The sequence below is a fragment of the Macaca fascicularis genome, chromosome 16, assembly GCF_037993035.2.
Source record: "Macaca fascicularis isolate 582-1 chromosome 16, T2T-MFA8v1.1".
Classification (NCBI taxonomy): domain Eukaryota; kingdom Metazoa; phylum Chordata; class Mammalia; order Primates; family Cercopithecidae; genus Macaca; species Macaca fascicularis.
Window position 1 is genome coordinate 52,712,124 of NC_088390.1, and position 26,286 is coordinate 52,738,409.

A 26,286-nucleotide genomic window follows, 5' to 3' on the forward strand; every position below is an offset into this window, starting at 1 on the left:
TCCGCCAATCAGAACCCGGAGAATACAGTCCCGGAGGGCAAGAGGATGACAGCAGGCGACATCCCGGGCCAGGCTGAGGAGAAAGCCAGGACGCGCCCCCTCCAGGACCTGCCCTTCAGAACAACACCCCTTCCAGACCTCGCCCCCAAGATGGCGATCACGCTCTGGCCCCGCCCCTTCCTGCTGTCTGGCCAGGACCCCAGGCAGCCTCCTTCTTCTTGCCCAGCCCTAGTCCTGTTCAAGGCCCCGCCCCTTCTAACCAGGCCCCGCCCCCACAGCAGCCTCCACCCTCCCGTAGCCAGGCGTGGGGCTGATCTACCTGCCTTGGCCTCACAAAGTGCTGGGATTGCAGGCGTGAGCCACCGCACCCGGCCCAATCTTCTTTTTTCTTTTCTTTTTTTTTTTTTTTTTAAGGTGGAGTCTCGTTCTGTCACCCAGGCTGGAGTGCAGTGGCGGGATCTCGGCTCACTGCAAACTCTGCCTCCCGGGTTCACGCCATTCTCCTGCCTCAGCATCCCGAGTAGCTGGGACTACAGGTGCCCGCCACCTCGCCCGGCTAATTTTTTGTATTTTTGGTAGAGACGGGGTTTCACCATGTTAGCCAAGATGGTCTCCATCTCCTGACCTCGTGACCCACCCGCCTCGGCTTCCCACAGTGTTGGGATTACAGGCGTGAGCCACCGCGCCTGGCCCCCAGTCTTCTTAACATAAACATTTTAATATCAATTAACGTTTGGACTCAATGTTAAGTCAACTTAATCTCAAGTCAATGCTGAAGGCTCTAACGTCAATTAAAGCTTTATGATTTTCTATAGTCATTTTATTTGGAACAATTCTCTCAAAAATGAATTTTCTGATGTTCTGCAAGGATTAACCTCAGACTGAAGACTGCCACACATATGACATTTGTAAGATTTCTGTCCAGTATAGATTATCTGACATCTAATGCGGTGTGAACATGAAGTCAAGACTTTGCTACAGTCATCACACTTGAGGTTTCTCTCCTGTATGAATTCTCCTATGTTTTGCATAATATGAAACTTGCCCGACGACCTTGCCACAATCACGACATTTGTAGGATTTCTCCCCAGCATGAGTTTACCGATGAACTGCAAGGTATGAACGATGTCTGAAAAATTTGCCACATTTACTACACTTGTAAGATCTCTCTTCATTATGGATTCTCGAATGATTTGCAAAGGTTGTAGCAAGACTGAAGAATTTGTGAGAATAATTACATTTGTAAAGCTTCCCTATGCTGTGGATTGCTTGATGATGAATAAGTGTGGACTGCCCACTAAAGGCTTTGCCACACTTATTACACTTGTAAGGTTTCTCTCCAGTGTGACGTCTATGATGGCATACAACGGATGACATCCAACTGAAGGTCTTGCCACACTCATTACAGGCTTGTAAGGTTTCTCTCCAGTATGAACTCTCTGATGTTGTGCAAGGTTTGATTGTTGATTAAAAATTTTCCTACATTCATTATACTTGTAAGATTTGTCTCCAGTATGAATTGCCTTATGAATTACAAGGGCTGAATTTCAAGTGAAGGTCTTGCCACCCTCATTACACTTGTAATGTTTCTCTCTAGTATGAAGTCTACGAAGGCCTGTAAGAAATGACTTCTGACTGAAGGTCTTGCCACACTCATTAGACTGTAAAGTTTCTCTCCAATATGATGTCTATGATGACATGCAAGGTTTGCTTTTTGACTAAAAACCTTGCCACATTCATTATATGTAGAAGGTTTCTCTCCAGTATGAACTCTCTGATGTTGTGCAAGGCATGAACCCCTCCGGAAAGCCTTGTCACAAACCTTACATTTGTATGGTTTTTCTCTATTATGAATTTCTTTATGTCTTTCAAGGTGTGACCTGCAACTGTAAACTTTGTCACATTCTTCACATTTGTAAGGTTTCTCTCCAGTATGAAGTATATGATGAAGTGCAAGGTTTTCTCTTCTACTAAAAGCCTTGCCACATTCATTACATGTGTATGGTTTCTCTCCAGTGTGAATTGCGTTATGCATTACAAGGGCTGAATTTCGAGCAAAGGTCTTGCCACACTCATTACACTTGTAAGATTTCTCTCCAGCATGAACTCTCTGATGTTGTGCAAGGCATGAAACATGCCAGAAAACCTTGTCACAAATCTTACATTTGTAAGGTTTCTCTCCAGTATGAAGTCTCTGATGAAGTGCAAGGTGTGTTTTTCTACTAAAAACCTTGCCACATTCATTGCATGTGTAAGGTTTCTCTCCAGTATGAACTCTCTTATGGCATGAAAGGCGTGAATTATCCCAGAAAGCCTTGTCACAAGCTTTACATTTGTATGGTTTTTCCTGCAGTATGAATTCTCCTATGCGTTTTAAGTTGTGATCTGCAACTGTAAACTTTGTCACATTCTTCACATTTGTAAGGTTTCTGTCCAGTATAAGGTCTATGGCATTGAAGGTAAGACTTCTGACTGAAGGTCTTGCCACACTCATTACACTTGTAAGGTTTCTCTCCAGTATGAACTCAATGGTGGCATGCAAGGTATTGCTTCTGATGAAAGACTTTGTCACATCCATCACATTTATATTGTTTCTCTCCTGAATAGGTTATGTGATGTCTCCTTAAGTGTGAGCTATAATTGAAGGCTTTGCCACACTCATTACATTGGAAAGGCTTTCTGTCATGTGTGCTTCCTGTATTTGTGTGAATAATGAAGAATGGAGGAAATTCTTCCCATATTTATTAGAAATATGGGTTTTGAGACTACGAGAAATTATGTGGGATGTTGAAGCTGAGGAAGCATCATTGATAGACTGGTTCACTTGATTACCAATTTTCCCTTCAGTCTGAAATATGTGAAGTCCAGGCAGATGTAAATGAAAGCTTTATCCAAGTTGATCTTTAATAGGCTTTTTTCCACTGTGCCTTTAATCATGTTGGTCTGTACTACCAGTTAACTCTTTGGTTTCTGTCATGGGTGCTTCATGGTCATTTCTTTTGATTTCTTGCCACTGAAACTCAAAGTCATGAATATCTTTCTTGATTTTTGGGATGCAAAAATCTTCAATGTGATGACTTTCATGTCTTCCCAATGTCCCTGTGTGGAACCCTTTTGTATTGCCTTGCCTTATTGATGAGAACTCCATCATGGATTTTAAAGAGCTATCCACAGACTCCAGGTTTCTATAGTTCTCCAACCTCACTTCCTGTATAAAACCCTCTGCTCAGGGTTCAGGCATTTCCACTCCTCCACAGATAATTCTATAGTCACATCCCTGAAAGTCAAATGTCCCTGAGGAAGAGCCATCCCTGGCTCCTTCTCTTTGCTCTTCTTGGTGGCTTCCTTACATAACATGAGTCTTTGGAAATCACCTGAACTCTCACCTGGACATCTAGATTTGCTCTGGGTTGAGACAGAGGGGTCGGAATTTCCAGGTCTGTGGGAACCCCACGTCACTGGTATAGCAGCAGCAGAGAACTAGGAAACTCACAGCCATGGTGCAACCTTCAGTCCACTGTTTTTGTGGATTTTTATGATGGTAGTTATTGTCCTTTTGCTTCCAAGTGTAGAACTTCTTTCTTTTTATTCCAAGTGTAGAACTCCCTTCAGCATTTCTTGTGGGGCTGGTATAGTGCTGATTAATTCCCACAGCTTTTGCTTATCTTGGAAAGACTTTATTTCTCCTTCATTTATAAAGGATAATGTTTCTGGGTATAGTATCCTTGGCTAAATTTTTTTTTTAAACATCACTTTGAATATATTATTTCTTCATCACCTGGTCAGTAAGGTTTCTGCTGAGAAATTTGCTGTTACTCTGATGGGGGTCCTTAATGAGTGACTAGATGCTTTTCTATTGCTGTTTTTAGAATTCTCTCTTTGACTATGACATTTGACATTTTGACTGTAGTGTACTATGGAGAAGATTTTTTTTTGCATTGTGCTGACTTGGGGATCTCTGAGTTTTCTATAGCTGGATGTGTAAATATCTTGCTAGACTTGGGAAATTTTCACTTGTTATTTTATAGAATAGATTTTCAATCCCTTTCATTTTCTCTCTGCCTTCTGGGGCACTGAAAATTCAAATGTTTGGTCACTTTGTAGCTTCCCGTATGTCATGTAGGCCTTGTTTATTTTTTAAAAATATATTTTTCTTTATTTTTGTCTCACTGACTTATTTAAAAAGACCAGTCTTCAAGTTCTAAAATTCTTTCTTCTGCTTGATCTAGTCTGTTGGGGTGATCAGACCCAACACCAGGTCGTGAGGATGATGAAGTCTGGCAGAGTCAAAGGAATGAGAAAAGACAGTTTGAGAGAGAAAGTGGGTCCAGGGGGCCAACACAAGTATGGAGGCTGAGAAGGCCCTGAGCTCTGGAGGCCCAGACTATTTATTGGTGATCAAACAAAGAAACAGGTGGTGAGAATGTGGGCTTGAAAGGGAGCATTGCATTAAGCACATGATTTACAGCTGTGATGGTTTAGCATTTATATGGCCAATTCTAAAACACAATGGATCTAGGAGCATGAGAGGGCTAGAAGCAAGGAGTCAGCAAGTCTAGACCCATTCCAGAGGCCACGAGGGATTTTATGCCCTGAACCCTGGATTCTATCGAAGCTCGAGGGGTTTTAGGCCCTGGGCTTAGATTATGGTGTGTCAGGGTTGCCTTCCACCCTTTAGCACAGAGCTTGGTGTTCCAAAGGCCATGAGGGGTTTGAGACCCTGGACCCCAGACATGTTCCAAGACTCTTTTACATTATGTCAGACATGCAAGCACTGCCTGAGCTTCTCCCAACGCTCACCTTCTCCCAACATAGTCTAATCTTGAAGGTTTTATATGTACTTTGTATTTCAACACAAAATTTTCAATTCCAGAGTTTCTCTTATGTTCTTTTTAATGATATATATATCTTTGACAAATTTCTTATTCATATCCTGATTCGTTTTTCTGATTTTTTATTGTTTTTCTGAGTTCTCTTTTATCTCTCTGAGCTTCTTGAATATAATTTTTAAATTATTTTCTAGAAATGTGTAAATTTCTTTTTCATTGGAATTTATTGCCAGAGAACTTTTCTTATTTCCTTGGTTTTTCATACTTTCTGTGTCCTTGCATTGATATCTGTACATCTGGCATAGCTGTCACTTCTTCCAATTTTTAAAATTTGTTTTTACAGGGGAGGACATTTTTCTGAAGATGTATCCATGGTGTTGGTTGTATAGGGCACTTTGGCTTTGCATCTGGATGTGTGCAGTAGTGTAGTTTCTGTTGATTTATTGAGCTATGAACAGTGTCAGTGTTGTCTGTGATTTCCTTTGTGGCTTAGGGCACAGTTGTTATTGGGGCCTGTTATAAAGTTCTGCTGGGATAGGGCATCAGTTGGGCCAGTCCTTGGGGCCCAGTGGTGGCAGTGGCAGGTCAAACATGCCTGTCCTTGGACTTCAGGACACTGTTTGCTGGCCCTGGTGTTAATGGGTGCAGGTGTGCCAATTCTTAGGTTTTCAGGCAGTCTGCTTGGTACCAGCAGTGGCAAAAATAGGTCAAGTTGGTTGGTGTGTTCTTGGGGCCTGGAAAGTGGGACTGGCATGGACAGTGGCAGTAGCAGTCACGGGACAATCCTCTGTCTTCCATTCATTTCACATTGTTGTTTGTTTGTAGTGGATTTGGTGGGGTTGGTGGGGCAATCCCCAGGCTGCAGGTGATACATGCAGGTTGGTGCAAGTTGTGGGATGGCAGGTTGAGTCAGCTTGTCCTCAGGCCCCAGTCAGACTGTTCAGGTCCCAACAGTGGTTTATAGGTTAGGGTGATCCCTAGGCTTCAGGAATGTTCTAGAGAACTGGGCATTTTTTTTGGGGGGGGGGGACAATAGAGCTAAACCAGGTGAAACTATCCTTAGGCCTTCCAGTGGTACCCATAGGTGCTAGCCGTGGTAGGCAGGAACAAGGTGATCTCCACACCCCCAGTGAAATATTAGGTGGGAATGGCAGCAGCTTTGGTGTGCCCCTGTTGCTGGAGAGTATAAGGTTGCTTTCAGTAGCAGCAGCCAGAAACAAGCAGCTGAGGAGTACATGCTTTGGCCCTAGGTGGCAACTGCAAGTAGGGTAGCCTTTCCTCAGGGCACTTGTAAACACATGGTGGCTCTGCTGCCAGGGGTGGTGGGGCTTGCCGCCAATGGCTTATACTTTAGTCCTGAAAGCAACAGCCATCATTGGCATGCAGGGATCTAGGGATGCAGAAGTGCAGAGACTGTTGGAACACAAGACAGGACGTACTCTGGTATGGGCTACACTCTCAAAATGATGCGTTGCTGTAGATGTTTATGCCTCAGGGAGTGTGTGAGCTCCAGGCTCCTTACATTTTTCTTAGGGCTTGCAGAGGTTAAGGGGATTTCTGGTGGCTAAGATCGCAGCAGTCCATGGTAGGAATGTGTACCACTAGAGGTCACTCACTTACATTATAACCTCATTTGGGAGCCTTTCTAGGCTCCCACCTGATTTTGGCTGAGCAGTCTGCCTCAGAATGCATATTTTAAATGTTTACATATTGTCTATTTGCCTTCTAGAAAAAATATCACAAGCTATAGTCCCACTATTGTATTCATTTCTCTGGGCTATGTTGCATATTTTTAAACTTAAAGTATTTGCCAATATAATGGGTGAGAAAAACTGTATCATTATTGATTGAGTTTAAATTGTCCCGGTTACTAATACATTTAAACACTTTTTGCATTATTTGTGTAAATTCCTTTTATGCAATCATTTGCCCCCACGAATCAGTTATCTATGGCAACAATCATGTTGCATAACAAACAACCACAAAACCCAGAGACTTAATAAAATAATTATGTATTTACCTCGCAGTAGTGGATTGGCAGAGTGATTATCTAGTCTGGGTTTACTCATGCATTTGCAGTCAGCTGCGGTTTGGTAAAGAGGCTTTGTCAATTTTGCCTGGGCTGTCTCACATGTTTGAGGGTTGGTTGGCTGTTACCTGCTCAGAGAGATCATTGACTGTAATGACTACACTGACATAGCACTGCTCCTCATATATCATCCTCCAGAAGGCAATCCCAGCCATGTTTTTATGAAGGAATCAGTGAAAAGAGAGAAAGGGGAAACTTGCAAGCAATTTTTTAAGCCCCTAGTTACATCATATTTTCTATTATCCCATTAACCAAAACAAATTATGTAGCTGAGCCTAGAAAAAAGGATAAGTCAGGGAGTGTGAGTACAGATGCTATATGGGAGAGCATAGCAAAACTACATAACATAGGATACAAATACAGGGGGAAAATGTAGCTGTTTTATAACCCATATACCACATCATTTTTCTAATGATGTGTCAATTTTTAAAAAAAATTATTTTCTTGTTCTTAAAAATTTATTTTTAAAGATATTTTATTATACATATTTAAGGCACGCACCATGACGTTATATGCACTTTGTTTGTGTGTAAAACAGTTAATGTAGTGAAACAACGTATTCCTCATCTCACTGGAAACTCAGATTTTAAGGATTTCTCTGTGTTTTTTGCATCCAGAGTAAAGCAACAGTTGCAAATCTATAAGAAAACGACACACTGCACGCTCTCCTTTCTAAAATAAGTTAAAAAGTCAAAATACTGAAATGAGTACTTCACCAACGAAGATATCCAAATGGCAAATAGGTATTTGGAAAAGTTTTCAGCACCATTATTTCTTTGGGAATTACAACTGCAATAAGATATTATTATAAGGCCACTAGAATATTAACTAGAATGTGAAGCAAAAGGAACTTCCATGTATTGCTATCGTAAAATGGTACACCACTTTGGAAAAGCGTTTAGTCATTTCTTACAAAGTTAAGTAGATGCCTCTTCTGTAATCCGACAGTAACACTCCTAGGCATACACCCAAGATAAATGAGTGCACATGTCCACAAAAATAACTGTACAGAATGTTCATCGCAGTGGTATTCATACTAGCCAAAAACTGAAAACAACCAAGATGCGATGTTAATTAACAGGGGAACTGGTAAACATATGATGGTATATTCACACAATTAATACCACCTGGTAGTAGTAGTATGAACTACTACTAGTGTTATAAACTAATACAAAGAATGAACTAATGACATGCAACAGAATGAGTAAATTTTATTGTGTTTAAGGAAGGAATATAAACATAAAAGAAATATATTTACTGAGATCATATAGCCTTAATATTAAAAAATTACAAAGAGAGTACAAAATAAAGAAAATTATAAAACCATTTATTTTACAAATACAGATGTAAAACATTTGCATTCAAATTTCAAGAAATCAAAGTTCAGCAACATAAAAACAGAAAATAATTAAAACAATACAACACTATGATCAAGGGAAGTTAATTCTAAAAATGTACATACAGTGTAATATATGAAAATAATACATTTTATAAATGATAACAATCATCAATGGTTTTTAAAAGTATGTAATTTTACCTGAAGTTAAAAAAAAAAAACCCAAAAAATAATATATTGTGATAGAAGTCAGAATAGTAGTTTCATAGGTGGTGTCCTGGAACATAAGGAAAAGTTCTGGAGTGATGGGAAAACTCAATTCATAATTTAGGAGGTGACTACATGATTGTAGTTGAACAACTCTCAAACTGTTTAGCCAGAAGACCACATTTTTATATCCTTGACAATTATTGAGGGTACCTAAGATCTTTTCTCTTAATATTGGTTATATTCATCAATATTTACCATAATAAAAATTAAAGCTGAGATTTTTTAAATGTTAATTTTAAAATAATGAGAAACCCATTGCACATCAATATAAACAATGCTTTTATTGAACAAAATAACAATATTTTCCAAACCAAAGAATAGTTAACAAGAGTTAACAAGAAGAGTGATGTTACTTCCCCCTTTGTACATTTAACCTTTGGCTATTATCTTAAGACTGACCTGAAGACATTTTTGTTTTCCTCATTCTAGTAGTTATCTAGCAATTATCAAAAGTAGTTATGCTAGTTTTACATGATACCCTTTCAGCCTTTACAAAATAATTATTTTTGCCATTAATCCATTGATCTAATGCATGCTTTTCAAATATTAAATTACATCATATTTTGGAAATAACTTCATGTGGTCATGGTGTTTTATTATTTTAATTAATTTCTGGTTTATTTTGCTGAGTTTAATTTTGTGAGATTGGGTGTAAACACTTTCATCTATATTTATAAAATAAATTGTTTCATAATTTTATTTATTTTGTACTACCTTTGTATTTTTTTTTTTTTTTTTACCTCAGGGTCATATGATTTCAGCAAAATGAATTAAAAACATTTTAATTTTTAAATGTTCTGAAATAGTTTATGTAGCATGAAATTTTTCTGTTCCTTAAAAATGTGAAAGAAAATATTTATATGATAACTTCCATCTAGTGTCTTTATTGAAGGTATATTTTTTCATTTGTTTTAATGATAATGAGTTATTTTTCATTTTCTAGTTTATTGCTACATATATACATATCTTTATGTATTCACATTCTATATTTCTTCTTCTACATATTGCTTACTTGCAACTGTGTTTTATATTTAGCTGTGGGATATACAACTCAATTTATTTTTGTCTTTTAAAAAGCAAACATGGATTAAATTTTAACTTGTTACTAGTGTCATGTTTTAACACAAGTACCTATTTTTTCTTATCATGTACTCTCAAGGAAGATCTGCATCTCATCTAACTTCTTACAATAACTTTTTCTGAAAGTATTACTAGGTTTGGATTAAATAGAATATTACTATACACATTATCTGTCTCTCTTTCCATATATCTTTGTTTTAGTATCAAAAGTATCTTCCATTTCACTTTTTTTACTTCTTTTTCTTACTATGTTCTAATCTTTAAATTTCAAATCACAGTATTATAGTATAATTCTTGGAATATGCCCAATATTTTTTAAAATGCAATTGTTTGAAACTTGTGCTTTATACAGTCTTACTACTAGGAACCTTATTATTTTTGGTTTATTGCTGAAGTAAACACACGGCATATCAGATATTGAATTTGGCAGATTTCTAACTAAATTACCCTGTCACCATGTTGCTGGAGATCCCATATTCATTGACTCGGTCCACTGCTACATAAAGTAATATAGTTATACAGCAATAAAATGACAGAATAACAGATGGATAATCTATTAGCAGGAACATCAGAGACTAAAATAGGAGTGCCAGTGGTGCAGTGGTGCCAATCCTGTAGTCAGAAGAATGCTGGAGAAAATATAACTTCAAATTCTGGAGTTAAGCAAGTAGAATCTCAATTATTCAAAAGTGGGAAAAAGTCAGAACATATTCCAGTATTTTAGCAGAAGCTACAGATTTCTAGAGGTTATCATTAAATTAAAATAATTGAGTATGAAGTACTTGCCCGCCCATGAACAAATGAAGTAGAATGGGTAGTATTGCTAGCAGAGATATTGAGAGTGAGACTTTGGAGTCAGACAGAGAGCTTGATGATGTTTGATTCCCATCTTTTGATAGTTGGGTAACTCTAGACATTACCTAATCTCAGTTTGCACATTTTACTAACATCTACTTCATAGGGATATGGGGAGGAGCTAGATAACAGATGTAAAACATTTAACAAACTGTTGTTGGTTAGTAAATGTCAACTCAGTGGTAGTTGTATTATTCTAATAGAAACGTTTAAACTAGAAAGCTATGAAGCTATGAAGTTAGAAGTCTGACTCATATCCTTGCATTCCTTTTAAAAGATATTATGTAGTCTGGTATGAAATTATATAAAACGGTTCTTTTTTTTTGTTTGTTTGTTTGTTTTTGTTGAGGCAGGGTCTTGCTTCATTATCCAGACTGGAGTGCAGTGGCATGATCATGGCTTGAACCCTTGGGCTCAAGTGATTCTCCTGCCTCAGCTTCCCATGTAGCTATGACCACAGGCATGCCTCACCATGCTGAGTTATTTAAATTTTTTCTTTTTTGTAGAGACAGGGGTCTCGCTATGTTGCCCAGGCTGGTCTCAAACTCCGAGTTTCAACCAATCCTCCTGACTCCCAAAGCACTGGGATTACAGGTGTGAGCCACCATACCCAACATAAAATGGTTCTTACAGAATTTTTAGTATTTGATGTATGTACGTACACCTTTGAAACTAGTCTTAAGAGTAAGACTCATTGCACATTTTATCTTAAAATCGTTTTTTAACAGGCTTCATTTTTAGAACAGTTTTAGGTTCACAGCAAAATTGAGAAGAAGCTGCAGAGATTTCCCTTATACCCCTTGACACCCTCTTCCAACACACGTGCATAGCCTCTCCCACATAAAATCTCTCACCATAGTGGTACATTTCTTAAACTTGATATACCTACACTGACATATTATTATTGCCCAAAGTCCAGAGTTTACATTAGAGTTCACACTTAGTGGGTACATTCAGTAAGTTTTAACAAATGTATAATGACATGTATACACCACTCTAGTGTCATACAGAATATTTGCACTGCTCTAAAAACCTTCCATGCTTTTTTTGCCTATTATTCCATATTTTCCTTATCTCTTGGAATCCCTTTTTTCTGTTGTCATAGTTTTGCCTTTCCCAAAATGTCAAATGATAGCTTTTTTGAGTTTGTTTCTTTCACTTAGTGATATGCATTTAAGTTTCCTCCATATCTTTTCATGAACTGACAGCTAACTTCTTTTTAGTACTCAATAATACTCCATTGTCTGGATATATTATAGTTTGTTTTCCCATTCATTCACTGAACCACATCGTGGTTGCTTTCAAGTTTAGATAATTATGAGGAAAGCTGCTATAAACATCCCTGTGCAAGCTTTTGTGTGGACAGAAGTTTTCAACTAATTTGGGTAAATATCAAGGAACATGATTCATGGATTATATAGTGAGAGTATGTTTAGTTTTGTAAGAAACTGCCAAACTGTCTTCAGAAGAAGTTGTACCATTTTTTCATTCTTAGTAATAATAAATGAGAGTTCCTGTTGATCCACATCCTCGCCATTATTTAATATTGTTAATGTTTTGGATTTTGGTCATTCTGTTAGGTATATAGTGATAGCTAATTATTGTTTTAATTTATAATTCCCTAATGAGATATGATGTTAAACATATATTCATATTTTTTCTTCCAACTGTATATCGTCTTTGTGAGGTGTCTGCTCAGGTCTTGCCCATTTCTTAATCAGGTTGTTCAATTTTTATTATGTATATTTAAAAATTCTTTGTATATTTTGAATAACAGTTTCTTATCAGAAATATTTTTCTTCAAATATTTTCTCCCAGGCTGTGGTTTGTCTTTCCATTCTATTCACAGTATCTCTTACAAACCAGAAAATTTTAATTGTAATAAAGTCTGGCTTGTCAATTCTTTATTTCACAGGTCATGCCTATGGTACTGCATCTAAAAAGTCATTGTCAAATCCAAGGTCATCTAGATTTCCTCCTATGTTACCCTCTGGGAATTTTATAGTTTTGTGTTTTACATATCAGTCTATGATCCATTTTGAATTTTTTTATTTTGTGAGGAGAGTAAGGTTTGTCTACAATCTTTTTTTCTTCTTTTGTATGTAGATGCCCAGTTGTTTCAGAAAATTTGTTGCAAAGACTATTGTTTATTTGTTTGAGATGATGGAGTAAGAGTGACTAAGTAAAAATGAATTTATAAAGATCTGATGACTGTGATTTTTCACTGCAAATGAGAAAAATCCAATCAAAGGTACTTCAAGAAAGAATTTTACTGATGAAGCTAAAGCTATTCTACATAAGATTCTGGATTCTTACCATATTAATACAATGCTTAGGGAATAGACCTTTTCCCAGCATAAATAATATAATATTTGCTATTATGCTATTGGGATAGGAAATGTTGAATAAATGATTTTTCTTTGTTTGATTGACTGAATAAATGAATAAATGACTTTCTAGGGTGTACAGTTTATGTGGCATGAAAAAGCTGTGAAAGCTAAGACTGGAGATTATTGTGTTTTGAGGACATTTCTATTAGTTGTATTGCAAAGGGAAGTTAAGTCCCAGATAAATCGATGCTTGCTGGGTTTAGGGACTGTTCAAAGATAGATGTTTTGCAGTTTTTCCATAGGCATCTTTTCTGGCAGACCTATACTTAGTATAATGTGTGGGCTTCTGTGAAACAAATTTTGAAGTTTTCTTGAGTCCTCACAATAATAAAAACCTTTGCAAATACTGATTCAGAATTCCATAGTGGGAATGTGAAAACCCTCCTTTCCTTGTCCGTGCCTTCCCTCACACCTAACTACCTATTTTATTTGGCATATAAACACTTTCCTATAGCCCCAGAGACTCCCATTGACAAATTTATTAAACTTGTCTTATCCAGAATGTTAATGTTTCTGTAAATCTTCACCATCTGTTGTACCATCTAATTGCAAATGCGGAGTGAACATAATTCATGATTTTATCATAATAAATTTAGGTAAGTGATTTAAATGCACTTGAATATTCTTTATTCAAAGCTACATGGATTTTTCAGCCTTTCCTTCTCTCCTAGAACTGTTGCGAAGCTGTTATTTCCCATTGCCCCTGTGTCACAAAGGGATTTTCTTGAAAAAGTCACTCTCTTCTTTAGGCTTGCCACGCCACCTCCAAGTGTAACAGACAGTAAATGAGATGCCATTAGGTTAAACCTGAGCTGCCTCCTAAGAAACATGAATAATTGAAAATCTTCACATACATATTTATCTCTCTCTCTCTGCTTGTCAGTCACTCATCAATAGCTACCATTCCAAACATACCTGTCTATTACCCAAATGCCTTATTTGACCTCTACCTTACCCCTTTATTTCAATCTATAAGAGGATTTAACACTGCCCATTTTTTAAATATAAATTTTCTTATTATTCTTATAAAAATCACATTTAAGCTAGTTGTCAAAATATTTCCATGGTGCTATTATTAAAACCACAAGGTTATATTTTGTACATTTCTGAAGTTTCTTCTGTATGTGTTCTGATATATATGTTATTTAATAGGTAGAATATAAAAAAAAAGATTGTTTTCATGAAGTGAGCTGTTCATTGGGAAATAAGGGGACAGTTGGTCTAAACCTTTAAATGAAAATATATTCATAGCAGTGTAGCGCTACTAAGCTCTTTTGAAATCCAACACAAAATTCCTTAGCCAGATCCTGCTGTTCTCTTATGCTTCAAGAGACTCTATTTGACTGAACTGCAAAGATCATCTGATGTCACAGTTGAATCTATCCATGGACCATATCATTTGAGTGATATTATGACCAGTCATCAGGCCTCTCCAGTTCTCTGGGTTCTACTCACACCCTCTATGCCAGTATCACAGAAGTAATGGCACTCTATGAGATTACGACTCTATCTTATTCCCTAAAGGTGAGCAACCAGAGGTGGGCTTGTGTTTTTCCTTCCTGTGTTCTCAGGAGCTAGCATAGGGAGTGACAGAGGAGAATGCACAGAAGTTGCATGTTGAATGTTGAATTAGTACCAGGAGCATAATGAATATATCATATGTTGAATGATAAAAAAATTGAAAATGTCTTTGGGAAGACAAGAAAGCCTAAGTTTTCCAAGTGTGTTTTCTTTTTCTCTGATAAATGCTAAGACAGTGTCAGCTAATTTAGCCAGAAAGTGTGAAAACTTAACCTGTTGAAAGAGTTTGCTGAAAATATTGGTAGGGAGGAGACATCTGACATGTTTGGTAAATTTCTTGCCAATATCTTCACTTTACTTTGGGAGGACATTCCAACAGTGTCCTGTGGCTATGATATTGTACTGCAAAAGGCACTGCACAAAGGTAAAGCAAAGGCCATTTAGAGGTGCTAGGAATTCTGTCATACATTGAACCCTTGATTCCTAGGCAATTAATGTAGTAGGATTAGATTTTCCTTCAACTTTGAAAACACTTCATCAAAAACACTCTGAGTCAGCTAATTCACCTAGATATTTTCAGAGAAATTTATATACAACCCACCGCCTATTTCAGTAAAATCAGGTTTAAAAAATATCTCTAAGTGGATCAGAGAGAGAAAGTAAGATTAAAATGTTAAACAAATAGCCCCACATTCAAATGCATGTGTAGTTTATTACCATCTTAATGTGAGAGCATCGAATCTAGTTATACCTTGCAATTATTTTTTTCAATTCTTCCACTGTGATTCTATTTCATTTAAATATTTATATGAATAATATTTAATATTCATAGAAAGTAATTAGAAAAAGCAGAGTAATGTGAAGAAGTTTGCTTATTCTCAAATCTGAGTGATTTTCTAATATTTAGCACCCACATCTCCAAACCAGAGCCTTTTACTCTGCATAACTCAGCCATGTGCCAAGTGGCCAGCTTGCAATAAAACTGCTTCTTAACCAGCTCTGTTCACAGCTAAACACTTGATAATTCTTTCTGTGTTGCTACAGAGCCCTGTGTTGTACCCAATTATCCTACACTCATGCTGCTTTAGAAGTTATTGAGTGTGGAGCTAAAAAGTGAGGAAGATTATTTCTCCTCTTGTTTTTTGACCTTGTATATGACAACTGCAATCAGAGTAATCTTTCTAAGATGCACTCCTCCGGGGGGGGCGGAGCAAGATGGCCGAATAGGAACAGCTCCAGTCTCCAACTCCCAGCGCGAGCGACACAGAAGACCCGTGATTTCTGCATTTTCAACTGAGGTACTGGGTTCATCTCACTGGGGAGTGCCGGACGATCGGTGCTGGTCAGCTGCTGCAGCCCGACCAGTGAGAGCTGAAGCAGGGTGAGGCATTGCCTCACCTGGGAAGCGCAAGGGGGAAGGGAATCCCTTTTCCTAGCCAGGGGAACTGAGACACACAACACCTGGAAAATCGGGTAACTCCCACCCCAATACTGCGCTTTAAGCAAACAGGCACACCAGGAGATCATATCCCACACCTGGCCGGGAGGGTCCCACACCCACGGAGCCTCCCTCATTGCTAGCACAGCAGTCTGTGATCTACCGGCAAGGCAGCAGCGAGGCTGGGGGAGGGGCGCCCGCCATTGCTGAGGTTTAAGTAGGTAAACAAAGCCGCTGGGAAGCTCGAACTGGGTGGAGCTCACAGCAGCTCAAGGAAACCTGCCTGTCTCTGTAGACTCCACCTCTGGGGACAGGGCACAGTAAACAATAACAAATGCAGCAGAAAACTCTGCAGACACAAACGACTCTGTCTGACAGCTTTGAAGAGAGCAGTGGATCTCCCAACATGGAGGCTGAGATCTGAGAAGGGACAGACTCCCTGCTCAAGTGGGTCCCTGACCCCTGAGCAGCCTAACTGGGAGACATCCCCCACTAGGGGCAGTCTGACACCCCACACCTCACAGGGTGGAGTACACCCCTGAGAGGAAGCTTCCAAAGCAAGAATCAGACAGGTACACTCGCTGTTCAGAAATATTCTATCTTCTGCAGCCTCTGCTGCTGATACCCAGGCAAACAGGGTCTGGAGTGGACCTCAAGCAATCTCCAACAGACCTACAGCTGAGGGTCCTGACTGTTAGAAGGAAAACTATCAAACAGGAAGGACACCTACACCAAAACCCCATCAGTACATCACCATCATCAAAGACCAGAGGCAGATAAAACCACAAAGATGGGGAAAAAGCAGGGCAGAAAAGCTGGAAATTCAAAAAATAAGAGTGCATCTCCCCCGGCAAAGGAGCGCAGCTCATCGCCAGCAACGGATCAAAGCTGGACGGAGAATGACTTTGACGAGATGAGAGAAGAAGGCTTCAGTCCATCAAATTTCTCAGAGCTAAAGGAGGAATTACGTACCCAGTGCAAAGAAACTAAAAATCTTGAAAAAAAAGTGGAAGAATTGATGGCTAGAGTAATTAATGCAGAGAAGGTCATAAACGAAATGAAAGAGATGAAAACCATGACATGAGAAATATGTGACAAATGCACAAGCTTCAGTAACCGACTCGATCAACTGGAAGAAAGAGTATCAGCGATTGAAGATCAAATGAATGAAATGAAGCGAGAAGAGAAACCAAAAGGAAAAAGAAGAAAAAGAAATGAACAAAGCCTGCAAGAAGTATGGGATTATGTAAAAAGACCAAATCTACGTCTGATTGGGGTGCCTGAAAGTGAGGGGGAAAATGGAACCAAGTTGGAAAACACTCTTCAGGATATCATCCAGGAGAACTTCTCCAACCTAGTAGGGCAGGCCAACATTCAAATCCAGGAAATACAGAGAACACCACAAAGATACTCCTCAAGAAGAGCAACTCCAAGACACATAATTGCCAGATTCACCAAAGTTGAAATGAAGGAAAAAATCTTAAGGGCAGCCAGAGAGAAAGGTCGGGTTACCCACAAAGGGAAGCCCATCAGACTAACAGCAGATCTCTCGGCAGAAACTCTCCAAGCCAGAAGAGAGTGGGGGCCAATATTCAACATTCATAAAGAAAAGAATTTTCAACCCAGAATTTCATATCCAGCCAAACTAAGTTTCATAAGTGAAGGAGAAATAAAATCCTTTACAGATAAGCAAATGCTTAGAGATTTTGTCACCACTAGGCCTGCCTTACAAGAGACCCTGAAGGAAGCACTAAACATGAAAAGGAACAACCGGTACCAGCCATTGCAAAAACATGCCAAAATGTAAAGACCATCGAGGCAAGGAAGAAACTGCATCAACTAACGAGCAAAATAACCAGTTAATATCATAATGGCAGGATCAAGTTCACACATAACAATCTTAACCTTAAATGTAAATGGACTAAATGCTCCAATTAAAAGACACAGACTGGCAAACTGGATAAAGAGTCAAGACCCATCAGTCTGCTGTATTCAGGAGACCCATCTCACACGCAGAGACATACATAGGCTCAAAATAAAGGGATGGAGGAAGATTTACCAAGCAAATGGAGAACAAAAAAAAGCGGGGGTTGCAATACTAGTCTCTGATTAAACAGACTTTAAACCATCAAAGATCAAAAGAGACAAAGAAGGCCATTACATAATGGTAAAGGGATCAATTCAACAGGAAGAGCTAACTATCCTAAATATATATGCACACAATACAGGAGCACCCAGATTCATCAAGCAAGTCCTTAGAGACTTACAAAGAGACTTCGACTCCCATACAATAATAATGGGAGACTTCAACACTCCACTGTCAACATTAGATCAACGAGACAGAAAGTTAACAAGGATATCCAGGAATTGAACTCATCTCTGCAGCAAGCAGACCTAATAGACATCTATAGAACTCTCCACCCCAAATCAACAGAATATACATTCTTCTCAGCACCACATCGTACTTACTCCAAAATTGACCACGTAATTGGAAGTAAAGCACTCCTCAGCAAATGTACAAGAACAGAAATTATAACAAACTGTCTCTCAGACCACAGTGCAATCAAACTAGAACTCAGGACTAAGAAACTCAATCAAAACCGCTCAACTACATGGAAACTGAACAACCTGCTCCTGAATGACTACTGGGTACATAACGAAATGAAGGCAGAAATAAAGATGTTCTTTGAAACCAATGAGAACAAAGATACAACATACCAGAATCTCTGGGACACATTTAAAGCAGTGTGTAGAGGGAAATTTATAGCACTAAATACCCACAAGAGAAAGCAGGAAAGATCTAAAACTGACACTCTAACATCGCAATTAAAAGAACTAGAGAAGCAAGAGCAAACACATTCGAAAGCTAGCAGAAGGCAAGAAATAACTAAGATCAGAGCAGAACTGAAGGAGATAGAAACACAAAAAACCCTCCAAAAAATCAATGAATCCAGGAGTTGGTTTTTTGAAAAGATCAAGATGCACTCCTCCAATGGCTCAAAAAGAGACCCTCATTCAAAAGCTTAGGTATCCTCTCTGAACTTCTACAGGCTGCTACAGAATTAGATTCTGGTCTTAGAATTTGATCTTAGAATTCTACCTGTGCTTTCAAACCATGTAAGTTTAATTTGCTTCTTTGTGATTTTTTTCATAAACAAAAGTAATAATTATTAAATCATGTTAAAAAAGGCATTTATCACATTATATAAAAAGTTATATATTGCAAGAATGTGATCCGTGGGTGCAGTTACAGGTAGGTAGAGTTTCCAGCATTCTTCTTTCCAAGTGGGAAACCCTCCTCAGATCTTCCTGTGCATTTATCACTGATGACAGCAAGTGTTTTCTGATAATAGGTGAAACCATAAGCCAAAATTCTTCTACTTCTGCGTTAGCCAAAATTACAGTGGGGAAAAAATACGTAACACAGGCAAGAGTAAGACAATTGTATGTTTATTATCTAAATTGATCATAAGCACCATTGAAACCTCAAGTTAACTTAAGAATTTAACACAAATTTTCATTATTATTTAGGGATAAACAGAGTAATTCCATGAAAAAAACTCTAAATGCCTCGTTTCAGCTGGTGGCATCTTGTTCAGTTACTCATAAAGCTGGGACACAAAATTATCAACCCAGAGAGAAGATTAAATAGAAAATAGCATTGATTGAGAATATTCAGCGTGGAAATACTATTTTTTAATCACACCTGACTAAGAGTTTTTATCACTGAAAAAAAAGTAAGAAGTATTTTGTATATAGGTAGTTGTATGTATTTATATGCATGCCAATTTTATAATAAATTGTACCTTCTTTTCTTTTCTTTTTTCTTTTTGGAGACAGGGTCTCACTCTGTCACCCAGCCTGGAGTGCAGTGGCACGATCTTGGCCCACTGCAACCTCCGCCTCTCAAGCTCGAGCAATTCTCTTGCTTCAGCCTCCCTAGTAGCTGAGACTACAGGCACCACCATGCCCAGCTAATTTTTGTATTTTTTGGTAGAGATGGGGTTTCACCATGTTGGCCAGGCTGATCTTGAACTCCTGACCTCAGGTGATCTGCCCCCATCATCCTCCCAAAGTGCTGGGATTACAGGCATGAGCCACTGTGCCTGACCTGTACCTTATTTTCATCTTAACTGTGAACTCAGCCATTGATCTAATCCTTCGGTTGTTTGCAAAAAGTTCTGACTTAAAACGAAGAAGCTGAATATACCTTATTTCACTACTTTAGTTAAAATTTTTGACAAAAGAAGGGCAATCAGATAAGCATATGGTATTATACATAGAACACAATACAACATATAATACTATGTATGTACTATTGCTTATCTGACTTTATGTATATGTATACATACAGACAGCTAGATAATTTGCTTTAACCAGATACATTTATATCTATGTTGTCTAATCAATGTTTTTCAAGCTACAGTCTATAACCTGGTGGTAGGACATAAAAATAATAAAACAGCAATAGCATGTTTTTGTTTTGTTTTGATTTTTAGATACAGGATTTCACTTTGTTGCCCAAGCTGAACTGCAGTGAAGTATGAAGTACAGCCTCACCGCAGCCTCAAACTTCTGGGGTCAAGCCATCCTCTTGAGTAGCTAGCACTACAGGTGGGCAATACCATGCCAAGCTAATTTTAAAAATATTGTAGAGATGGGATCTGGCTATACTGCCCAGGCTGGTCTCAAACTTCCAGCCTCAGGTAATCCTCCCCCCTCAGCCTCCCAAAGTGTTGAGATTATAGGTATGAGCCACTGTACCCAGCCCCAGTACATTTTTAATTTGAAAAAGAAAGGATTAGACTAGAAATATTAGAGTGCATTACATGTGCTAAGGTAAGTATTGCTTCTTGGAGGTGTTGTTTCATATAGATACATGTCTGCATGTGTACTATATACATAAATATGTGTTCACAGATATATTTAAATATCATATAAAATATGTTTCTTACTGTTGGTAGTAGTTTATAAATTTGGAAAAACTGGACTGTATAATACAAAGATGCATAGTCTGATCGAAGACCCAAGATATCTGTTCTACTATTAATAAAATAAGAAAGGAAAGAGACTATAACTGACACTAAATCCTTCTCTCAGATTAAAGTTTAAAAACCTTTTAGACATAGATTCTTTTCTCAGAGATATTGAGGGAAGAATCTATTGTATATATTTATGAAGTTATCACAAGTATTAAAGACTGGGTTCAGGACTTGAAATTAAAGGTTTGTGTCAGTAGTGAAAGTATAATGTTAATTACAGAAAATTCACATTCTGACTGAGCATGCATGAGTTTGTTTGGCTTTACCTTCAAACACAGATCAGCCTTTGTCCTAGGCACCCATCTTTTAAGCCAATTCCGCCAGAAAGAATCAGCGATAGTCTTAAAAATCTAGACTATTTCTATCTCTAACGCTAAGGTAAAGGCCTCCAGTGAGACAAGCAGATGGAGCCTAAAAACTAGGTCATATAAAGATAAAAATGACAAGCAAGAGCGAACATCATTTTCCTAATAGTTGGACCCATCTTTTCCAAACCTTCCCAAATCAGAGAATCAGTTATAGGTCTTAATTTATCTTACCCGGGAAAAGAGTCAGAAGGGAGAATGTGCAACTGGCCAAGGCTGGAGTTAGGATTAAACCTAACAGTTTCAAGGCATCATACACTTTCAGTTGCTTTAGGGATAGAGTGTGGTGAAGCTGGGTTTGCTCCCAGGAAAGAGCACTCCCCTCAGCTGGTTTCTGTTTTAAAATCTCATTGAAGGAAAATGGTCCTAAGGAGCGTTGCACTTCCAGAGAAACCCAGGTCTCTAACTCTTGTCCTCAATACATTTCAAATTCCAACCACAATTATTAAAATAATGGTTAATAAAATACTTTGTCCTATGACCTTTCAGATGATTCACACTTAAAAACAAATTTACTGGGAGAAAGATCAACCGTATATATTTTTTGTCCTTTAACCCTTAAACAGATAGATGCTTTAAAAAATTAACTGGGAGGAGTTCCTACTAAGATTTTTTTTTTTAATTTGGAAGTGTCCCTGTGCTACGATAGTTTCATTATTTGAGTGAATTGATTACTTCCCTATATTTAGTTGACTTTCATTGAGCTTTCTGTTACCTTCTACTGCTTCGTGGCTGAATAATTGCAAAGAAAATTTCTCTTTCATAGGTGGGAAGCTAAATAATTCTATGATTTGTGGAACTCTAAAATATTTCTTGAGTCACTCTCAAAGTACCCACAGAGTAGGAATATATATATATAAAGAGCGAGAGAGTTGTCTTTTTCTTTTTTTTAAGTACTTTTTCTTTGTACTTCTTACAGATACGTTTTGGACATATAAGTGTCAGTTGTTATTATCAAGGGCTATTATGAAGGGCTTTGAAGATCACTTAAAGACTGATATCTGCTGGAGGAGAAAAAGGATAGGAAATTAGGGAGGAGTGAGTCACAAAGAGTTTGGGTCATCTTCCCTTTGAAATTAAAAAAAAAAAAGGAGAGATTTCAAACATTCAGAAAAGTATACAAAAATATATAAATACAAACTGCTGAGATATAAAATGGATTATGCCATTTTATCATATTACCCTCAGGTCTTCCATTCTCTTCTGGATTTTTTCCCCTTTGTTTATTTGTAATAATACATGAGTAAGCTCCTCCCGCCCATCATCTGACCCCATGTTCCTTCTTCCCAGGGATAACCTGTAACATAAGATTGATGTTCTTTCTCCCAGGCATGCATTTTTCTTTCTTTATTGGCATCATCAATAGAAACGAGGACAAATAATATTATTTTCTCCCTGATACGACTGTTGATGGTGTGAAATAAATTAATATATATGAAATGCTTGTAACAGTGTTTTACATATATTACATGGCCAAGAAATTTAGTTAGCTAGTAAGTTGTTATTTAGCTACATCTCCACAAACTATATATTACTCTTTGAATGTATTTTAAATTTGATTAGGTTGATTACTGTAAAACTGATGATATTTGACCTTGTTTGATCTATACACAAAAGAGGAATTTTATGTAATTCAACCTATTATATATATAATGGTTCCATTTGTGTATGTATATTGCATTGCATATAACTTTTAAATACAAAATAATGTATGATTATTCATATATCATATCTGCATTATTAATATTCACTGCTTGACAGAATTCCATTTTGTCATCATAACAAAATTTATGTAGGTTTTCTCAACGTGCGTGTCCACTACATTTCTTCCATATTTTCACCATTATACAGTGTAGTTATGGACATCATTGCATGTGCTTTCTTTTTTATTTATTTATTTATTTTTTATTTTATTTTTTTTGAGACGGAGTCTCGCTCTGTCGCCCAGGCTGGAGTGCAGTGGCGCGATCTCGGCTCACTACAAGCTCCACCTCTCAGTTCCTGCCATTCTCCTGCCTCAACCTCCCGAGTAGCTGGGACTACAGGTGCCCGCCACCACGCCCGGCTAATTTTTTGTATTTTTAATAGAGACGGGGTTTCACCGTGTTAGCCAGGATGGTCTCTATCTCCTGACATCGTGATCCACCTGCCTCGGCCTCCCAAAGTGCTGGGATTACAGGCGTGAGCCGCTGCATCCGGCCTGCATGTGCCTTCTTATGCATGAGTTAATTCATATAAAGTAAAACCTAAAAGTGGAATTCTCAGGTTCAACAGTATCCATGTCTTTCGTTTCACTGGGAATGGCCAAATTATTTGCTGATGTTTGAACTGACATATTCTCCTTAGGAATATATTCATAGTGTGCAGCCTGCAAAAATAAGGAGACTTACTCATTTTGCAAGTCAAAGACATTTCAGTGGAGCCTCAAACGTGCCTCTGAAAGAGGTCGTCAGGGGGGATGTTTTCAGAAGAGAAATGTAAACTCTAAAGAATAATCAAATGAAAATGCTGCAAATGAAAAACATGGTACAGAAAACCTGCGATCTGGGCCCAGGTGATTTATAGCAAGTTCTTCAAGGGATAGAATTGATTGATACTGGGAAAGTTTTTGAAGGCAATACTATGCATTTTGAGTGCTCTTCATGACTTTATATAGATAAAAATTTCTGTCTGAAATCATATTCTTTCTACCTAAAGGTCTTTCTTTAATTTTTCTTGGAGAGTAGGTATCCCTCAGCATTGATCTGAGAAATACTTTATTTCTCTTTTATTTAGAAAAATATTTTCACTAGACATAGAATTTTAAGCTGACATTTTTATTTTGGTTCATTAAAAATGCTACTCCTTTGTCTTCCAGTTTGCATGGTTTCTGAGGAGCCCATTGTAATTTTTATCTCTGATAATCTGTAATGTGTATTTTTTCATGTGATTTCCTTCAAAAGTGTCTCTGTCCTTATATAAGCAGTTTGAATATGATGCATCTATGCGTGGTAATTTTCCCTCTTAGTGTTTTCTGAACCTGTTGGATTTATGTCTGTCATTAAGTTTGAAAAAAAATAAGCTTATTTATTCAAATGTATTCTATTCCATTCTTCACATATTGCAATTATGTGTAAAGAGTTGGATGCTGTTCACACTCTTGGATGCTCTGTGCTGTTTTTGTTGTTGTTTATTTGTGTTTTTTGCTTTTTCACTCTTTTGTACTCTTTGTGTTTAAGTTAGATAATTTCTACTGACCTATCTTCAGGTCTCGTAAATCTTTGCTTAGCTCTATCTAGACTACTGATGAACCTCTCAGAAGTATTCTGTACTTTTTTTTTGTTTGTTTGTTTGTTTATTATACTTTAAGTTCTAGGGTACATGTGCACAACGTGCAGGTTTGTTACATACGTATACATGTGCCATGTTGGTGTGCTGCACCCATCAACTCATCAGCACCCATCAACTCGTCATTTACATCAAGTATAACTCCTAATGCCATCCCTCTCCCCTCCCCCATCTCCACCACAGGCCCCGGTGTGTGATGTTCCCCTTCCCGTGTCCAAGTGATCTCATAGTTCAATTTCCACCTATGAGTGAGAACATGCAGTGTTCGGTTTTCTGTTCTTGTGATAGTTTGCTGAGAATGATGGTTTCCAGCTGCATCCATGTCCCTACAAAGGACATGAACTCATCCTTTTTTAAGGCTGCATAGTATTCCATGGTGTATATGTGCCACATTTTCTTAATCCAGTCTGCCACTGATGGACATTGGGTTGATTCCAAGTCTTTGCTATTGTGAATAGTGCTGCAATAAACATACGTGTGCGTGTGTCTTTATAGCAGCATGACTTGTAATCCTTTGGGTATATCCCCAGTAATGGGATTGCTGGGTCATATGGTATTTCTAGTTCTAGATCCTTGAGGAATCACCATACTGTTTTCCACAATGGTTGAACTAGTTTATAATCCCACCAACAGTGTAAAAGTGTTCCTATTTCTCCACATCCTCTCCAGCACCTGTTGCTTCCTGACTTTTTAATGATTGCCATTCTAACTGGTGTGAGATGGTATCTCATTGTGGTTTTGATTTGCATTTCTCTGATGGCCAGTGATGATGAGCATTTTTTCATGTATCTGTTGGCTGTATGAATGTCTTCTTTTGAGAAGTGTCTGTTCATATCCTTTGCCCACTTTTTGATGGGGTTGTTTGTTTTTTTAATTTTTATTTCTAGTGTTTACATGTGATTTTTTAAAAGTAGTTTTAATTTTTCTGCTGAAATCATTCATCTAATCTAGTATGCTTCCTTCTTTATTATACCTTTAACATTTTAATTATAATAATTTTAAATGAGAAATTTCAACATCAGTCATATATGGGTCTGGATTTAATTTTTTTATATTTCTTGATAGTATGCTTTTTTTCTTGCTTTTTTTTAATAGTTGTTTTGATGAAACTCAAAAAATTTCAAGATAACACAGAGAAGCAATTCAGAATTATATCAGATAAATCCAACAAAGAGATTAAAATAATTTAAAAGAATCAATCAGAAATTCTGTAGTTGAAAAATGCAATTGACATACTAAAGAATACATAGACGTTTCTTTTTTATTATACTTTAAATTCTGGGGTACACGCACACAATGTGCAGGTTTGTTACATAGGTGTACATGTGACATGTTGGTTTGCTGCACCCATCAACTCCTCATTTACATTAGGTGTTTCTCCTAGTGCTATCCCTCCCCCAGCCCCCTACCCCTGACAGGCCCCGGTGTGTGACGTTCCCCTCCCTGTGTCTTAAGAGCAGAATTGATGAAGTAGACAAAACAGATTTCAAGACCAAAACTATAAAAAGGGGGACAAAGAGTGTCGTTATATAATGACAAAGGGGTCAATTCAGCAGGAAAATATAACAAGTGTACATATGTATGAACCCCAAACTGAAGCAACCAGATATATAAAGCAAATATTAAAACTAAAGAAAAGTTAGACTCCAACAAAATAATAACTGGAGACTTCAATATCTCACTCTTGGCATTAGACATATCATCTAGACTGAAAAGAAAGAAACATTGGACGTAATCTGTACTA

General features: G+C 37.7%; 1 pseudogene; it reads right to left on the reverse strand.

Annotated features, from left to right (window-relative positions):
• Positions 1–1,098: 1,098 nt before the first annotated feature.
• LOC102120180 (uncharacterized) lies at positions 1,099–3,357 on the reverse strand (annotated as a pseudogene).
• Between the last annotated feature and the right edge of the window lie 22,929 nt (positions 3,358–26,286).